The sequence below is a fragment of the Dasypus novemcinctus genome, chromosome 11 (assembly GCF_030445035.2).
Source record: "Dasypus novemcinctus isolate mDasNov1 chromosome 11, mDasNov1.1.hap2, whole genome shotgun sequence".
Taxonomy (NCBI): Eukaryota; Metazoa; Chordata; class Mammalia; order Cingulata; family Dasypodidae; genus Dasypus; species Dasypus novemcinctus.
The window spans coordinates 121,068,466-121,086,834 of record NC_080683.1 but is presented as its reverse complement, the minus strand read 5'-3'; the positions used below and the strand labels follow the sequence as shown (position 1 = coordinate 121,086,834).

At 38.2% G+C, this 18,369-nt stretch overlaps 1 long non-coding RNA gene across 2 annotated transcripts in view; it reads right to left on the bottom strand.

Annotated features, from left to right (window-relative positions):
• Window positions 1-6,352: 6,352 nt before the first annotated feature.
• The window catches only part of LOC131280474 (uncharacterized), a 74,967-nt gene continuing 62,950 nt past the window's right edge, over window positions 6,353-18,369 (bottom strand). For both annotated transcript variants that reach the window (XR_009188088.1, XR_009188086.2), the window contains exon 7: window positions 6,353-7,975. This is a non-coding gene — a long non-coding RNA (uncharacterized lncRNA). The remainder of the gene's footprint in view (window positions 7,976-18,369) is intronic.

Sequence of the window (18,369 nt, the reverse complement as noted above, 5' to 3'; positions counted from 1 at the left end):
GTCATTATAAAACAATGTAGTACTACCAACAGTAGAAAGATGCAGGGGACACTGGCTCTTGGAAAATATTTCATAAGACATTGTTTTTCATAGGAGCATTTCTATTTCACCTTTTTATTCAGTATCTTTTCATGGGACAAACAAGTCACCCTGTGTCTGCGACGTTGCACTCCCGGCTGCCGTATTTCTCATCATCACTTCCAAGTGCCACCTGCAGCCCCACAGGCCTGGTTATCTGTCACTACAGTTTCAGAGGGAGAGAGACCACAAATGTAAGGGAGCTCTAGCTGCAGAGTCCCTCACTCACACTTATTCCAAGGCCATGGGAAGGGTCCAACAATTCCACGGAAGCAGGTTTCTTAAAGAGGACCTACAAATTGAGTTATACAAAACTTGAATTCAAACTCTCTAAAAGCTTTATATTCAAAACTTTCACCATAGTTTAAAATTATTATTTCTAGTATGCTACCCAGGTAAAACAGATTTAGTTTAACATGAGATTTATATAGATAATTTCTTAATCCAGCCCCTGTAATAGGAAAAAGGAATGAAGTCCAGCTAGTGGATGCCAGGAAAGAAAAGAGGGAAATGCTCTTGTAATGAATCCTTTCCTCGATATTCCTCAGTACAGCAAGGAGGACCGTTAACTTCCCTTACCGGAAGGGCTGACCAGTGTTTTTGACTTCACTGTAACCCTCACTTCTGAAGCCTAAAGAGATTTGCAGGGGAAGGACATTTTGAAATCCATTCCATCAAAATCCTCTCAGGAACTACCATGATGTCTCATCAATAAGTCCATCATCAAATCCTAAGTAATTAGGAAAAATAACTTAAAGGCAAAAAAAAAAAAAAAAAAATAGGCCACATACATCATTTTAATCACATTGGAAAGCCATCCATAATCAATTATGTTTCCTTGAACAAGAATGAGCAATCATTTCTAAATAATGTTGTTGTATTAAATTTATCTAATAGTGGCACTCTAACTTAATCAATCCTAAATTGGATCATTAGCTAATTAAAATAGGCACTAATTGAATACTCCTGAATTTCACTTGTATTATGAGATCAAATTTCCTGATGAAATTCATTTTAAGGCTTGGATACATTTAAAGATTCCTGTTATCAAATTTCACTACAATAGAGGGGGATTCATGGTACAAGAAAAAGTTTTATAAGCTATTGTCACCTCAGTTCACTAACTGCAATTTTTTGTGATCTAGGATCAGGCAACCTGGGAAAATCAGTAGAGCATTCTAAATGTTACCACTTCATTTTATGATCTGTGCTGGATGCAAATTGAGGCTGGCCATTCCCTATTCAAGAAATCATAACTCTCTAGATTATTAGAAGAGTAAATATTATAAGAATTTCCAAATGGAATGTTTGCCTTTTACAAGCAAGTAAACTAGAGACCCTAAATAGTGTACATAGCCTAAGATCAGAGTTGAAGCCCAAATAATATTTCCAAACTCCCAATGTATGCTTTCAGCAATGCATCATTCAAACATGTTTACATTTAACTGACCTAGAACTCGCTCTGTTTTTGCAACACACAGAGCAAGTTCCACCTTTGCAGTTGGCCTTTGACTTGGCTGGTGTATAGGAGCAAAGTACTGTGGAAATGGATCATGTCTGTAAAAACTGCAGAAGGGCTTGGTTCTCTCCTCTGGAACAGATCTTTTCTTCCACTAACAACAGTGAGAGGGTTTGGCACTTCCTGGAATTTTTACAAATGTCTTGGTAAATTGTCAAGAGACACATCTCAGTTTTCAGGCCTCAAACATTGGGAGGAAGGCATTTGATGTGGGGGAAAAGTAAATACCTAGAGAATGAAAAACAGTTGGAAGAAAAAAGGAAAATTTACTACTTATTGAAAATACCTTGGGTAGCAATAGTATTCATAGGATTTTAAAAAATGATTTGATTGCAACTCGAATATCACCTCTTATTTGTTGTCTAATACGTAGATTTAGTTTTTTAATATTTCCTTACAGATCTCTATATGAAGTATAGGAATATTTTATCTTTCAGTATGATGGGCAATGCATTAATTAACTTTGTTAGCATTGTAAAATATGCTCATTTTAGACAGATATGATTAATTCCAATGGCATTATAAAGAAAACATCTGTGAGGGACAATGGTAATCTGACAAAGAGAGAAATGGGTTAAGCTGCCCTTAATTTCTTGAATTTGGCAAATCTCCCAGGGTTTTTACTAAGAGACTGTTTATTTGTGCTGCCAGGTGGATGCAAATTCGGGAAAAGGAATTAATTTACTAAGGTACGATGCATCTTTTCTCTTTTCTATTCTGGTAATTGAATATTCATAAAAAACAAGTGCTACTAATTAGCAGATTATTCCATTTACTGGCAAATACTGAACTTGCTATTCCTACCAAATGAATCAAGAATTGAGAAAATCAAATTCTTTCAGTCGCTGCTGCTCAGATAAATTTTTTAAAAATCGCCGAAACAGAAAATTCATTTCATTTAATGAATCTCTCTATTCAGTAACTAAAAGATTTAAACTTTAATCTTTTCAGGAAATGCAGGTTTTAGGTTAACAGTCAGTGTAATGCAATTATCTCTGATTACTGCAAGCCTTTCCACTTGCTGGAATTTAGCAATGTGGTGACATTAACAATGATCATCATCGGCATTTCTTCAATTTTTAAATTTGTCTGAGGTGGATGATTCACTTTGGGAGCTGTTTGAACAGAAGTTTGCTGGAGGCATTTTAATTGTCTCCTGTGGTATTTAGCAATGAGGCTACTTACACAGTCCTTTCCAAAGGCTAATTAATAGCGACATAAATATTGAAGTCTTTCTTATTTATTGTAATTATTTGTCCTTTTTATCATTTTTGTGTCTTATGTTAAATCCTGTTTCTGTTTAAAACAACAACGACGGCAACAGTGAAATGATGGACAACAGAGAAGCCAGGCCTGACCGCCACCCGGAGCGCCACTTGCAGCGGGCCAGGGCACCTGCTGGAAACGGGGAGCCGTGGTTCTGGGTGGAGGCCAACGGCTCCCCACTCCACTGCTGCAGGCGCCCCCGGAATCGCAGACTGTGAAGGATTGTGCGTTGAAGTGGGCTGACCCAAGAGAAAGGTGTTTATAAGTCCGTGAATAAGGAGGCTGGCTGCTCACAAAGCACCCCTTAGGGAGCGCCAGCAAGGAGCAGCTCAGGGGCCTGAGGCGGGGGGGGGGGGGGAAGCATTTGGAGAGGATAACTCTTCAAATTATGTTTCCAGTCTTACCCTCTCCCGTCAACTTGCATATTCACTTGAGGCTTGTTGAATCCATTTGAATGTGTTATAAAATGTGAACATTAACATAACCTAAAAAGAATCCTGTCTTCCCCATTCTTAAACATACAAACTTGCTTATTTCAACCGTACTTCAGCTGAATAAATGGTTTCCCAGTCCTTTCAGTTACATAAATTCAAATCCCAAGAGTCATCTTGATGACTCTTTTTCTTAACACGGCTCTAACATTCAATCCTGGATTAAGTCTGGACCCCCAAAAAAAGTTTTTAAATATATTCAAATTTTGTAGAATCCTAGTTGAAGGTATCATTATCGCTCTCCCAAATTATCTAAGGGACCTCCTGTTTCGTAGACTATTTTTTGCACCTGTGTTCCTAGGACTACTGATCTATCAATGCAGTGCATTTGACTTATTTGGCTGTTAGGGTAAAGGTGATATCAGCACTTGTGTTGGGAAGTAGTGCCTCCTCTTTTGTTTTCTGAAGAGGATCGAATGTTTCCAGTGCAAACTTCTAGGTGTAGGATTTTGTTCTTGGAAAAAAAAAAATTTTATCTACAAATTAATTTCTATAATAGACATTATATTACTCAGGTGATCAATTTTTTTCTTGAGTGAATTTTGGTAGTTTTTGTCTTTCAATGAATGTATCCATTTCTACCAGGTGGCTGACTTTACAGACAGGGCTATAAATTCCTTTGTTATTTTAAAGTTTGTGAGGTCAATAGTGATATCCCTGTTCTCATTCTGTATATTGATAATGTGTATTCTTTCTTTTTTTCTTTCTTTTTTTGGTCAGTTTGGCTCGTGGTCTACCAATTGTATTGATATTTACAAAGAACCCACTTTGATTTACATTACTTTCTATATTGTTTTCCTTTTTAAAATTGTATTGACTTCTGTCTAATGTTTATTATTTCCTTCATTCTGTACCTTTCGGTTTCGTTAGCTCTTTTCTTGTAGTTTGTTTGTTTGATTTTTAGGATGGTAGCTTAAATTATTCATTTGAAACCCATCTTTTTTTCTAATATAAGCATTTAATGTTATAAATTTTCCCTTAATTAGCTCTTAAGCTGCATTCCACATATTTTGAATCTTCATTACCACTTATTTCAAAACATTTTTATTTTCCTTCAGAACACCACTTTGATACAGGGGTTATTTAGAAACACTTTGGTTAATTTTTCTAATATTCAGGGATTTTCTGATTAACTTTCTCATTGATCTTTAGCTTCATTATTTTCCAAGAACATTCTTCATATGATTTCAATTTTTTAATATTTAAGGATAGAATATGGTCTCTTCTCATGAATGTTTCATGTGTCCTTGCTGAAAGTGTGGTTCCTGCTGTTCCTGGGTGGAGTGTTCTATAAAGGTCAACTAGGCTACGTTAGTGGATAACATTGTTCTATTTCTTTACTGGGAGAAGTGTTAAATATTGTAACTATAAATATAGATTTTTCCGTTCTATCAATTTTTATGTTATGCATATCGAAGCTCTGTGTTATGTGCATACATGTTGAGGAATGTTACATCTTGGAAATTTACCACTTTCTCATTATCTAATGTCCCTCCTTACATTGACAGTATGTCTTTTTCTGAAGTTTGTTAATATGATTTATAATAGATATATAGCTTTCTTTTAATTAGTGTTAGCATGGTGTAGCAGTTTGATATTGTTTATGAATTCCAAAAATAGGTATTGGATTATGTTTGTAAACTGGTCTCTTCCTCTGGGCATGATTAAATTGTGATTGGGCTTTGACTGGGTGGCATCAGTGGGACTAGAGAATGACACGGCAGAGGAAATAGTTGGAGTTTTGATATTGGAGTCCCAGGAAGTAAACACACAGAGAAGCAGATAGTGAGGAAGAGAGAAAGTTCCGTTAGACATAGCAGAGGCCCCAGGAAGCAAGAGAGTCTGATAGTCTACAGCTAACCTTGTGGAGAGAACAGAGTAGCTGAGCCGAGAGAGGAACAAGCCCTGGAAGAGAGACTTATCCCAGCCTACAGCTGATATTGGAAGAAGCTGCGACCATGGAGCCTTAAGAGGAAGAGGGTACCCTTGCAGGCGTCGGCAGCCATCTTGCTCCAAATAGACTTTGGTGAGGGAAGTAACTTATGTTTTATGGCCTGGTCACTGTAAGCTTCTACCCCAAATAAATAAATAACCTTTATAAAAGCCAACAGATTTCTGGTGTTTTGCATCAGCAGCCCTTTGGCTGATTTATATACATGGTATAACTTTCTCCATTTACGTGTAATATTTCTTTATATATACTATGTAATCCTTGTATCATAGGTGAGTCATGTTTTATATGCAGTGTGGCACTGCCTTTTAACTGGTTTGTTTAGAACAGTCACCTTTAAAGTTATTTTTGGTGTGGTTGGATCTAAATCCACCATCGTAGCAGCTGTTGCTGTTTGTTTCACTTGTCCTCTGTGTTTTTTCTAATCAAAGTGACTTTAAATTGCCTGTATGACCGTTACAATAATTGTATTATATCTGAGTCGGCTTCTAAGGAATGTTTGTCTCCTCAGGGTAAGTTTATTCTTTCATTCGTATACCTGGTAATTTTAAATTGCAAGTGGGATATCTTGTGTAAGACAGTAGATGCTGGAGTGAATATTTTTTAAGTTTAGGCTGAGCATGCCTTTTCTTCTTGGAGGCCTTCAGTGTGGGGTTATGTTCATTCTGCCAGTACCTGGGCTGACTGTGATGCCTACTTTTGCTATGGACACCATCAGGGCATCCCAGGATTTAAGTTCCTCTAGTGATATCTTATATTTAGGGCCCGCTTTCCCAGTGTTGGATGTTGTATTCCTAAATCTCCCTAAATTAGGGATTTTTGCTCTCTTTCCTTCCCCCATGACAATTGGTTTCTACCAGTTGTTCCCTTCCCCCTGTAGATAAAGGCATGTGTTCTGCTGTTCTCTTTTCCTGCTAATACCACAAGAAAAGCTTTCTAAAGAGTAACCCTCATATTCTGGCAAGAAGATGCCACTCCCCTTATATTGATGGGCCCGAAAGGATTTATACTTAGTGTTGAATATTTATTGTGTCAGGAGAACATTCCTTTTTATTTTTTAATACATTGATTTTATTGATACATAGTAATAAAGCATAAATCCATCCAAAGTGTACAATCAATGTTATTTGGTGTAATCACATATTTGTACATTCATCACTTCAATCTTTCTTAGAGCACTTTCATTATTCCAATAATAACAACACACAAACAAAACTCATCACCTCTCAATCTCTCTATGCTTCTCTTCATGTACATAACTGCTATTCTTTTTCCTTCTTTCTAGTATATTTGTATTTATATTTTGTAAAAACAGTCTTATATATGCAATATCACCCATAATCATGTTTTACATGAGGATTTAGTATCTTATTTTTATTTAAGGTAGGAGGGGGGGAAGGAACAGCTGGAATAGTCCTTTAAGCAAGGATATTCTAGGGGATGTGGTAGGGGAAGGCAGCTCTGATATGAAGTCTCCCCATCTCTCCCTTCACTTCTTTTATAAATTGCTTGCTCTGTTTTTATAAATATTTTATATTGAAGAAATCTCCCCAAAGACCAAAATAAAATGGAAAAGTTTTGACCAAAAACCAAACCAACACTTTTGTTTGACAAAAGACATCATTTACAGGGTCAAAAGGCAACAGCCTGGGAATAATATTTGTTAACAAGTATAACAGATTTCAGATCTAGAATATATAAAGAGCTACTACATATAAACAAGAAAATGACAGCTCAGGATGAAAATGATAAATTTGAACCTCACAGAAGAGAAGTACAAATGGCCAGTAACATCATGAAGTAACACTCAACCTCACCAGTATCCAGGGACAAAATGGGCTCCTCTGTGGTTGGAGGTGAGAATCAGTTCAGCCTGTATGAATCTACCAAATGACCATTTCAAACACAGTTTCCTGTTAGCCCATTGATTCACTTCCAGGCATTTATCTCACAGACACATGTGTGAAAAGGAGTATATGGACACAGACCTTCATTCTACCTCCATCAGTAGGAGCAACAGAGGCCTAGATAAGTAAAATTACGGCAAACTCAGATAATGGAAGTCTACACAGCTCTAAAAAGTATGAGGAAGCTTCCTATATAGACATAGTTATATAAGATGAATTTTAAAAGCCAAGTTGTAGAACCAGGCATGGTATGATTCCATCTGAGAAATAGAAAAATCAGAAGAAGTTGATTTCCACATGTTCATAATTTAATAGAAATTACTGTATGGAATCCTTTGTACCCGACTTCAGTGACAGCTACCTTGCAAAAGGGGAGTGGACTGAAATGGAGGGCAAAGGTGAAGGGTGGATTCACATGGGGGCTGTGTTTTCTTTTTGTTTCTTTCTACACTGCTTCAATGATTTACAGAGAGAACAGTCCTGTATTACCTGTACAATGAAGGTTCAAGACAATCTTTCTCACTAGGTATGCAAGGACATGGAGGAATACACTTCCCTTTCCTTTAAAATCATTAATGACTCACAGTCTGGATTGGAGGGGTTGAGTAGAGAAAAACCGACTTCACTACATGGGCTGCAGTTTTCTCACCTATGCAATGGAAATAATTATAGTCTTCCCTCATTGTGTTGTGGTGAGGATTCAGTGCGTTAATCCATGGAGGAACGTTGATCATGGATGTGCAGGTAGTGGCCTCCGGAGGTTCTGAGGGGAGGGAGAAGGAAGAATAGGTAAAACATGGGGCATGTTAGGGACATTGGAATTGTTCAGCGTGACCTTGCAATGATGGATACAGGCCGTTATATACTTTGTCATAACCTACAAAATTGTGCTGGGCAGAGTGAGAACTATAATGTAAGCTATTGTCCAGGGTAGCAGCAGTTCTTCAATATGTGCTCGTCAATTTTAACAAGTGTACCACACTAAGGAAAGATGTTGTTAATGTGGGAACATGTGAGAAGGGAAGGGGGTGGGGCAAATGGGAACCCCCCTATATTTTTTATGCAGCATTTATGTATCTAAAATGTAATCTTAAAAAAAAAAAGAGAGGACTCTGGCTGTGAATCAGCCCCTCTCCACCACTTCCACATCCAGTCAGCCCCCAAGGAACCCTGTGTCATTATTGGCTTATATGGAGTCTGATAGCATCTTCCCCATTTAAGCGAAGTTGGACCCCTGTTTCTCCCTGCAAGAACTCATCTTTCTCTAAATTTCTGGTTACTTGGTTACACTAAGACCTCAGTTTTCTGATCGATTTTAGAAATGTCATTAATTTGCAATTTCTTGAGATTTTTCTGGTTACAAATGTGGAAGCAACACTGTCCCTTTCTGAGCTTCATCACTTCTTTTTGATTGTGCTCATGAATTGTCTTTTAAAAATATTGTAGTATAGACTAAACTTAATACATTAATAGCATATACGTCATTTGGATGATAAATGAACAACAACAACTGAAAGACAGGAGTGAAAAAACAAGAGGATTATGGTACTTCCTAAAGCCTGGGAAGAAAAATGAAGTTTAAAATATAATTCCCAGTATTTTCTATAAATGTGCGTGAATATATTTTCCACTAGTGGCTATAATATATTTAGTTCCAGTCCCCATTGCTCTAAGTTATAATAATTGATTGCACTGTGGCTATTAATGATAACCTTGCATTAGCAGTAAAAGTTAACTGATGCCTGTTGTTCCCTTTAAAATTGCGGAAGGAACTGAAAGAGTCAAGAGCAGGAGAGATGAACTCTTCATCCACAGAGTTCATTTAACTGGACTCTTTTCTCACGGGCATCCTGCATTTAGAAGCAGAGGTCTGGTCACCTTGAGAGATGACGCTGGATGCTTTCATTACTGTCCTAAGGCAGTTTCTATTTTTACAGTTTGACCCAACATTCATCTGACTTTAAGCTGGAACACAATCCCTCTCATTGTCTTGCTCAGCAACCAAATTTGCCTTTCCTGTGTGCCAAAGGACAATTGTAGATTTAACCAAACACTGCCTGCACATTAGCACTGCATTAGGTAATCAAATACAGACAGAATGACCTCTTTTCAATTATGGCCGAGTTTAATTTCCAGCAATATGAAAGTGTTAACACATCAAGACATGGTATACCCTCCCTCTACCTTTATGTGTGAAGTTTGTCATAAAATACTGAATCAGATGTTCCCAGGGCTTTGCTGACAGCCAGGGAGTTAAGTGTCCATTTATGAAGGCAGGAAGGAGTGATGCGAGTGATACATAGACAATTTTCTTCTGTTTCTGTCTTTTCCTGCTTTTTAGCCAAAGCTTAAAATCTAAATCTCATGATGGGAACCTTTTCTCTGTGATATGCCTGATCTAATGCAGGTTGCTTTGGGACGCATGAATCTAGTGAGTTTATTGAATGCATGGGCCTCGGCCAAGGCTTGACCTTTGGCGTAGCTTCCTCCAGTTGTGGGTGTGGATGTATGTGCCACAAAGACATGTTTTGGTTTTATTTCAATCTATGATCAAAACAGAAAATTCATGTAAGGAGAATAAAAATTAGGAGACTAGAAACAAAAGTTTAAAATCAGTACTAGTGAGACTGTACATTTTTTTAGACAAGTTTCTAAGTTGGCCTTCTCAAGCAGGTTGAACGTACCACTTCTTAGTGATTTCCACATCTGAGGTGGTAAACCACATTTGCCATAGATTTCGACCTAAGTAGTTTAAGACATATGATATTTTGGCACTTACGTTTTCATGGTCATATGAAAATTGGGATTACATTTTCTGATCCTTAAATATTTCTTTTGTAGCTTTATATTGAAACACTAGTCATCTATAATAAAGATTGTGTTTGAATATAGTTCAAATCATACCTCATGAATATATTTATCTTTTCAGTTCTGTCTTTTCTAAGACTGTGAGTCCTTTGATAATTTGACAAAACCAAGTTAATTAAAATCTCAGATTTTAAAAACTACAAAATAAAAGCTTATTTATAAAATAAGTTAATATGATATTTACTAGTTTCTTAACAAATTGATGCTTTGAAGTATATTGAAAACTAACTACATATCACATCTAATTCTTATGGTATATAAAAATAAGCAGACTTGGCCCAGTGATTAGGGCATCCGTCTACTACATGGGAGGTCCACGGTTCAAACCCCGGGCCTCCTTGACCCATGTGGAGCTGGCCCATGTGCAGTGCTGATGCGCACAAGGAGTGTCCTGCCACGCAGGGGTGTCCCCTTTATAGGGGAGCCCCACGCACAAGGAGTGCGCCCTGTAAGGAGAGCCGCCCAGTGCAAAAGAAAGTGCAGCCTGCCCAGGAATGGCGCCTTTACCCAAGGAAAGCTGACACAACAAGATGATGCAACAAAAAGAAACACAGATTCCCATGCCACTGACAACAACAGAAGTGGACAAAGAAGACACAGCAAATAGACACAGAGAACAAGACAACTGGGGGAGCGGGAGAAGGGAGAGAAATAAATAAATAAATCTTAAAAAAAATAAAGCTGATAAAATGAATGGATAGTTTAGTATCAGAAACCTTAGATTGTGTATCAGCTCTACCTCTATAATTACATGAACTCAATAAAGTCATATCTTCTTCCAGGAGCCTCACTTTTCTCATTGTATAATAAATAGTAACAGCATTGTCTTCTTACTTTATAGGTTTTATGAGAATTATATTAGTTGTGGGATGGCTAGGCTAATGTGTCAACTCAGCCAGGTAACTGTGCCCAGTTGTGTGGTCAAGCAAGCACTGGGATAATTGTAACACAAGGACATTTATGGGCTTTATTCCTTGGTGAGTTTACTGCATAGATGGCTGATCACATCTGCATCAACCAGGGAGATTGCTGCCAACAATGAGTGATGCTTTATCCAATCAGTTGGATGCCTGAAAAGGGGAAGCGATTTCAGCGTTGAGAGAGAATTTCCCAGCTCATCTCTGAACAGCCATCGTCCCCCAGAAATTCATCAAAGACCTTCACTGGCCTTTCATCATAGCCCCTAGTTTGCAGCCTGCATGAGGAACCTGGACTTGTGCATCCCCAGGGTCACATGACAGATGCTTATAAAATCTTACATTATTGACCAATATCTCCTATTGATTCTGTTTCCCTAGAGAAACCTGACTAATACATCAAGTATATGAAAATATAAGGTTACCAATTTTACATATTTTTATTACTTAATTTTATAGATAGTGGAATGTGTGGATATGTAGCTTTGTAGAAAAAACAATGTGCATTAAGTTTTGTCCCACAAAGTATAGTTTTACTGAATGCTTTTTTTTGGGAAAAGAGTGAAGAAGATAGGAGTTATTCTTAATCTCAGAGTTTTACTCTACTAGGGGTGGACATATAATAACTTAGGAAATAAGATAACCTCAAAAACTATAAATGCTTTAAATAAAATTTATAAGATTTAAACAATAGAGGTTGGGCGGAAGCTACTCTAAATCAGTTAGCAGGAGAATTTATGTGCAGGTATGATATTTGAGTGGAAGACTGGATGATAGGGAGGGGAAATGACTATTAAAATGACTTTAATATGGGAATAATAATAGGAATAGAAAGGACAGTGAGTTGAAAACACAGACAGGTATAGAGCTTGTGGGATGAGACAATTACATAAGCAGTAGAACCCAAAGGATAACATGGGATACATTGAGAATGGACCACCTTGTAGATACTTAGAGGCCAATGCTATGATTAAATAATTTATTTATTAGAGAAGTTGTGGAAAAATCATGCATGAATATAGAGTTCTCATATTTTACCTCCTTCCCTATTTATTAACACCTTGCATTAATGTGGTACATATGTTACAATTGATGAAAGAATATTATAATTGTACTATTAACGATAGCCCACAATGTACTTTAGATTCATTTTTTCTGCTGTACATTGTATGTTATTTTTAAAACTTTTATTCTTGTAACATATATGTAGCCTATTTTAGTGTCCTTGCCTGCTCAAGCAAATATTCCACAAGGGGTTGGCTTAAACAATGGTTATTTATTGGCTTATGGTTTTGAGGCTAGGAGAAGTCCAAATCAAGCTATCATCAAGGTGATGCTTTCTCCCCTAAACCTGTGCTGTTCTTGGGTTGGCTGTTGGTGATCCTTGGTCTGTGGCTTTCTGTGAATGTGCATGGCAAGGCACATGGCGGCTTCTCTTGGCCTCTTCCTTCTTTTCTGTGTTCCATTGGTTTCAGCTTCTGGATACTCCCACTGTTTCTTTCTTTCTCTGCGTCCGAGATTCATTCTTTTATAAAGGACTCCATTAATACGACAAACACCCATCCTGATTGATCTGGGCCACACCTTACCTAAAGTAACCTCATCATATGGTCCTACTTACAAAGGGTTCACACCCACAGGAATGATTTAAAGTTCAGTACATGTTTTTCTGAGGTACATACTGCCTCAAACAACCATGTAATCTAAAATTTCACCTTTTACCCACATACAAATTCAGTACTATTAATTACATTCACAATATCATGCTACTTCCAAACATAGTAGGAAACCATGTAAAACTGTGAACCAGATTGGTAGGAGACAAATTGAGCAAGGAGACAAGCTAGAAGGCAACTGCAGAAGTCCATGTAAAGGATGATGGATATTTAGAACAGAGTGGAGGAACTGATACATAGAAAAAGTATAGATTATTGATGTGTTTAATATGGCAGTGAGAGAATAAGAGTAATAAAACATTAATGCTAGGCTTTGTGTTTTAGCTAACTAAAATAAGTAGGAATGTAATGAAAACATACATATTAAGAAATTACCAATTGTATATAGATTTTATACGTTAGTTAATACAATAGTGCTTTCTTCCTAGAAAAATTAAATGCTTAGATATGTAAAGGCATACCATGATTTATTTCATTTATGACTCTTTTGCTATGAGAATCACCCAATCTGGAAACAAAGGCCCCCTGGACAATCTACAGTGAATTCTAGTAGCTGACATTAAGCCTGCTTTGCTTGTCACAAATGCCAGAGTACAGTCTGTGACAACAACTAGGGTTGAGTGCTAAGAGGAATTAAAATATGAGTAATACTCATTTCCTTCCTCCACAGTGCACATAGTAGATTGGGAAAATTAATATTTACATATAAACTGGCAATTATCAGCATTGTAGATATTCGCAGTTATTTTAGAGAACAAAATTTTGGGGTTTGAGTGTGACTATTCTGTTCATGTTTTAGGCTTGTTGGATATAGTGTGTAGGCAAGATGAAAATAAAATATTGATAATCCAATATCAAGTCAATAGATCTAAATACAGCCATGTGATCACAATAAATACATGGTCTACATACCCCAATTAAACAGTAGATATTTTAGATTAGATTAAGAAAATACCTAACTATAATGCTGTCCCAAAGATACCCACTTACAATTTAAAGATACAAACAGGTTAAAAGTAAAAAATACAAACAAACAAAAAACCATGGGCGTGCAGGCACAAAATGGTGGAGCAAAAAGTTTATACCAATCTCTCTCTCCACTAGAAAAATGAAAAAGGTGGAAAAGGAGACTGGAATGAACTAGGTAGTCACCTGGAGACCAGAATGGACATTTAGAACAAATCCAAGAGGAACAGAGGAAGCAAGAGGCTGCCAGAACTCAGCTCAGCTTTTGTAAGTGACCAGAACCTTTGTTTCGCCCTGTGGCAGAAGTTTCGGAAATGGCCAGGGATGTGGCAACTTGACCCAGACTCTGGGAGTGGCCAGATCACTGTTCACAGATCACCATAACAGATATAATAATAATAAAAAGTTAGAAATATTGTGAGACTTATTGAAATGTGATACAGAGACACAAAGTGAGCACAAGCTGTTGGAAAAATGGTGTCTATGCACTTACTTAATGCAGGGTTGCCACAAACCTCCAATTTTGTGAAAAAATGCAAAATCTATGAAGCACAATAAAGCAGAGCGCAATAAAACGAGGCATGCCTATATACAAATCAGAAAAGAATATATACAATGGAATGTTATTTGGAAAAAATGAAATTATAAGACATGATGCAACATGAAAGAACTGAAAATATTATGCTCAGTGAAATAAGCAAGGCACATAAAGACAAAAATTGTATGATGTCAAGAGATGACTAGAAATAGAAAATTCTTAGGAATAGGAAGCAATAAGAGGTTACAATGGGAGGAGTATGGAAGGATGGGGGAAGAGGGAGTTTTAGGAAAAATTTAAAAAGTAAAAAACAGAAGTACATATACCATACTAACAGTAAAAAGTAGAGTTTCAATAACTCTATAAATATGAGACAAAGTAAATTTTAGAGCAAAGATTCTTATCAGGGGTTAAGATTGTCATTTCACAATGAGATTGATTCATCTCCAATACATTACAATCTTAAATTTTATTAGTCTGATAACAGAACTTTAAAATACCAGAAGCAACACTGATGGCACTTGTCCTAGCTATCTAGCTGCTAAAATGGATACTATACAATGAGTTGTCTTAAAGACAGGAATTGATTGGCTCATGGTTTCAGAGGCTAGATTGCTTGCTTCCTCTCAGAGTTGGCATCATCTGGCTGGCCAGCAATCATGGGGTTCCTTGACTTTTGTATCACATGGTATGCATATAGCAGAGACTTCTTCTTTCTCTTCCAAATTCTGTTGACTTCCAGTTTCTCTATGGTCTCCGTGGCTTCCTTTTTTGTGTTCAACTTACCTTGCTTAAAAGGACTTCAGCCATGTTGGATTAAGGCCCACCCTGATACCTTAACTAATAACATCTTCAAAGGCCCTATTTACAAATGGGTTCACACCCACAGGGCCAGGGTGTGGGACCTGAGCCTGAATTTACCTTTCTTGGAGGACATGATGCAGTCCCCAACAGTCTACCCTCTGGACCTCAAAAAGAAAGACTTATTATTAGCACATGCAAAGCACATTCATTCTATCACAACATCACAAAGCCTTAAGTCATTTCAGTAACAAAGCTAACTACAAAGTCTCATCAAAATCTGTTATGACTGTGGTCTGTCCTGAGGCAAAATTTCTCTCCAATGGACCTGTGAAATTTAGAAAACAACTTATTTGCTTCCAGAATACAATGGTGGGAAGGAGTAAAATAAACATTCCTATTCTAGATGGGAGAAAGTAGAAGAAAAACAGGGATTATATGTCCCAAACAGTCCCAAAAGCAGCAGGGCAAACTCCATTAGACTTCAATTTCGGAGAGCCATCTGTGGCTTGATACTTGTCCTCTAGGCCTGAGGCAACAATAGCCACACCCTTTCTAAGCACGCATGCTCAGGCTATGATGCCCCAAGGACCTCTCTGATGGTGGCCAGGATTTCCATGAACAGCCAGGGGACAGGCCCTACCCTCTCCTAGCACTGGTATGGTGGCACTCTTCCTGAACGATGGGGTGCAAGGCCTGTCCCGCCAAGTGCTGGGGAGCCTGCTCATTTGGCCCAAGGAGACTGTTAGTCCACACATATGCTCCCAGGCCTGCCCTGGAAGTCATTCTTCCTTTGATTTGTCCTTTCCTGTCCCTTTCAGCCCAGTCCAGCCATGGAAGGCTGGAGGGAGGGGCGTGGGCTCAGTACCTCCAGGTACTTCACACCTCTGCAGAGTACACAGTCCTGGTTCTCCAAAGACTAGAACAGGAACAGGTTGAAGTGAGATATTCTGAAGGGTGAAATGTGAGGCAGTGGCTGAAGGCCCAAGAGAACTCACCACAGATTTAAATGAAAAACAAAAGGAAAAATGAAAACATAAAATCTAGCTCTGACCCACTCAAAAACTGAACTGACTCATATTTCAATTCTAGTGGTCTGATAGTAAGGAGTGTGTTATTTTCTGATGGGACAAAATCTTATATTTTTAACAGTTCTTTTAAACAATATTTTGTTTCAATAAAACATTGAGAACAATAAAAAAAGTTAGAAAAGAGATTCATGGTCATTGTGATAAATATATCATAGGATCAAATGAAAAAATGAATAATATGGATGAAGAGATAGAACATATCAACAGATATATGGGGACTATGAGGAAAAGTTGAATAGAGATGTAAGAGAAGGAAAACACAATATTAGACATGAAAAGTTTACACCAGAGTTTTAACAACAGAATGAACTTGAATATCGGTGACCAAAAATTATCCAACATATAATACCAAGACAAAAAAAGGTATGTAAAAAATAAAATTCCCAAGATATATGAGAATATATCAAATAGTCTAACATATGTAAAATTGGAACAATTAAAAAAGAAGATAAATAGACCAGATTAAATAATTGTAGAGATCATAGAGGAGAATTTTAAATATGATTAAAGACATCAACCTAAAAATCTAAGAATCTCAGTGAACTCTGTGCAGAAAAAGTAAAGTAAAGGGGAGGGGCAAGATGGCAGCAAAGGAGCTCCAAGAGTCAGCTTGTCCTACAGGGCAGTTATTCACCCAAAGCTATCTAAAACTCCTGTTTGGGGGCCCAGGAGACCAGAAGAGTATCATGCAACATCCTTGAAAGTATAGAATAAGGAGGCTGCCCAACTGCAGAGATGATAAGTGAATCAAGCACTCCATGCTACAGAAGCTGGTGCCCATGGCACTAGCTGCCTCAGGGAATATTCCATAGCTAAAGTTGGAAGATCCGTTGCCCAAAAGTAGGGGAGGTAGAGATGGTTGGGCACCAATTTCAGCTACTGATAGGTAAATTTGGCTGACTAAAGTATAATAATAAAAACGGCTAAAGTTTGAACCTGTCCATGTTGGAAAGATGCCAGTAGCCACCGTTTTAACTGTCTCCAGCTAACTGAAAATCACAGTCAAGTTAGGCACTGGCTTCTTTCCACCAAGATCAGATTTCAGCCCTAGCCAAAGATCCAGCCCCACCTCTGGCAGGGAAGAAGCTGGGGGGACCTGCACAAGTCTCTCTGGATAACTGCAAACACTTTTGGCCAGCATAGACTGAATAGTTGGTCACCTAGGACACCATCTCCACACCCTAATAGGATAGGAGAAGAGCTGTGTTTCCTCAGCCTTTCTGGGCAACTGCAGATGCTTTCATCCCACATGAACTGGTTTGTTGAGTGCCTTCAATTCCATCTCTACCTCTGCCCCATAGGAAAAGAGGGGGCTTGTGTTTCCTCAGCCTCTCTGGGCAATCACAGGCACTTTTGGCCTATACACCCTGGACTGCTGGGTGCCTGTGAATCCATTTGCACCTCCAATAGGGGAGGAGGGGTCTGGTGTCTCCACAACCTCTCCAGGCAAGGGTTGTTACTTTCATCCAACGAGGACTGAACTGTTGGCCACCCATAGATCCACTCCCACTACCCAATAGGATAACAGGGGGCTGGTATTTCCTCAGCCTTTCTGGGCAACAGTAGGCTCTTTCAGGCTACATGGACTAAACTGTTGGGTGTTGGTGGTTCCATTCTCACCCCCTAAAGGGTAGAAGGGAAAATACTCCCTCAGCCTCTCAGGGCAACTGCAGACATATTCAATCTACATGGGTTAGATCATTGGTCACTCCAGAGGATCCACCCTCACCCCTGGTAGGGAGTAGGGGGCAGTGCTATGTCAGTCTACCTGGACAACTGTGGTCATTTTGGACCCACATGATATAGATTGCTGCCTACGTCTGCAGTTCCATCCACACCCCAGACAGGGAATGAAGGGCCTTGAAGCTTCATCAGTGTCTCCAGACAACTACAGACAGTCTTGTCCTGCACAACTTGGATTATTATACACAGCTGTGGCTCTGTCTCTACCCCTGGCAGAGGAGAAAGGTGGGAGAAGCATCATCAATTCCTAGGGCAATGTGGGGAGTTTCAGTCTCCACAGCTTACAGTACCAATGATATCCTCAGCTCCTACTACACAACCAACCAGAGATAAAAGGCAAGAAAATCCTAAAACAAAGAGAGAAACTACATCCAGAATATATACATAGAGTAAGCCAGATGCCAAGACATCAATAAAAAATTACAATCCATAACATGAAACAGGAAGACATGGTCCAGTTAAAGGAATGAGAAAAGGCTCCAGATGACATAAAGGAGTTAGACAACTAATCATAGATGTTCAAACAAATTTTCTTATTAAAGTAAATGAGCTGGCTA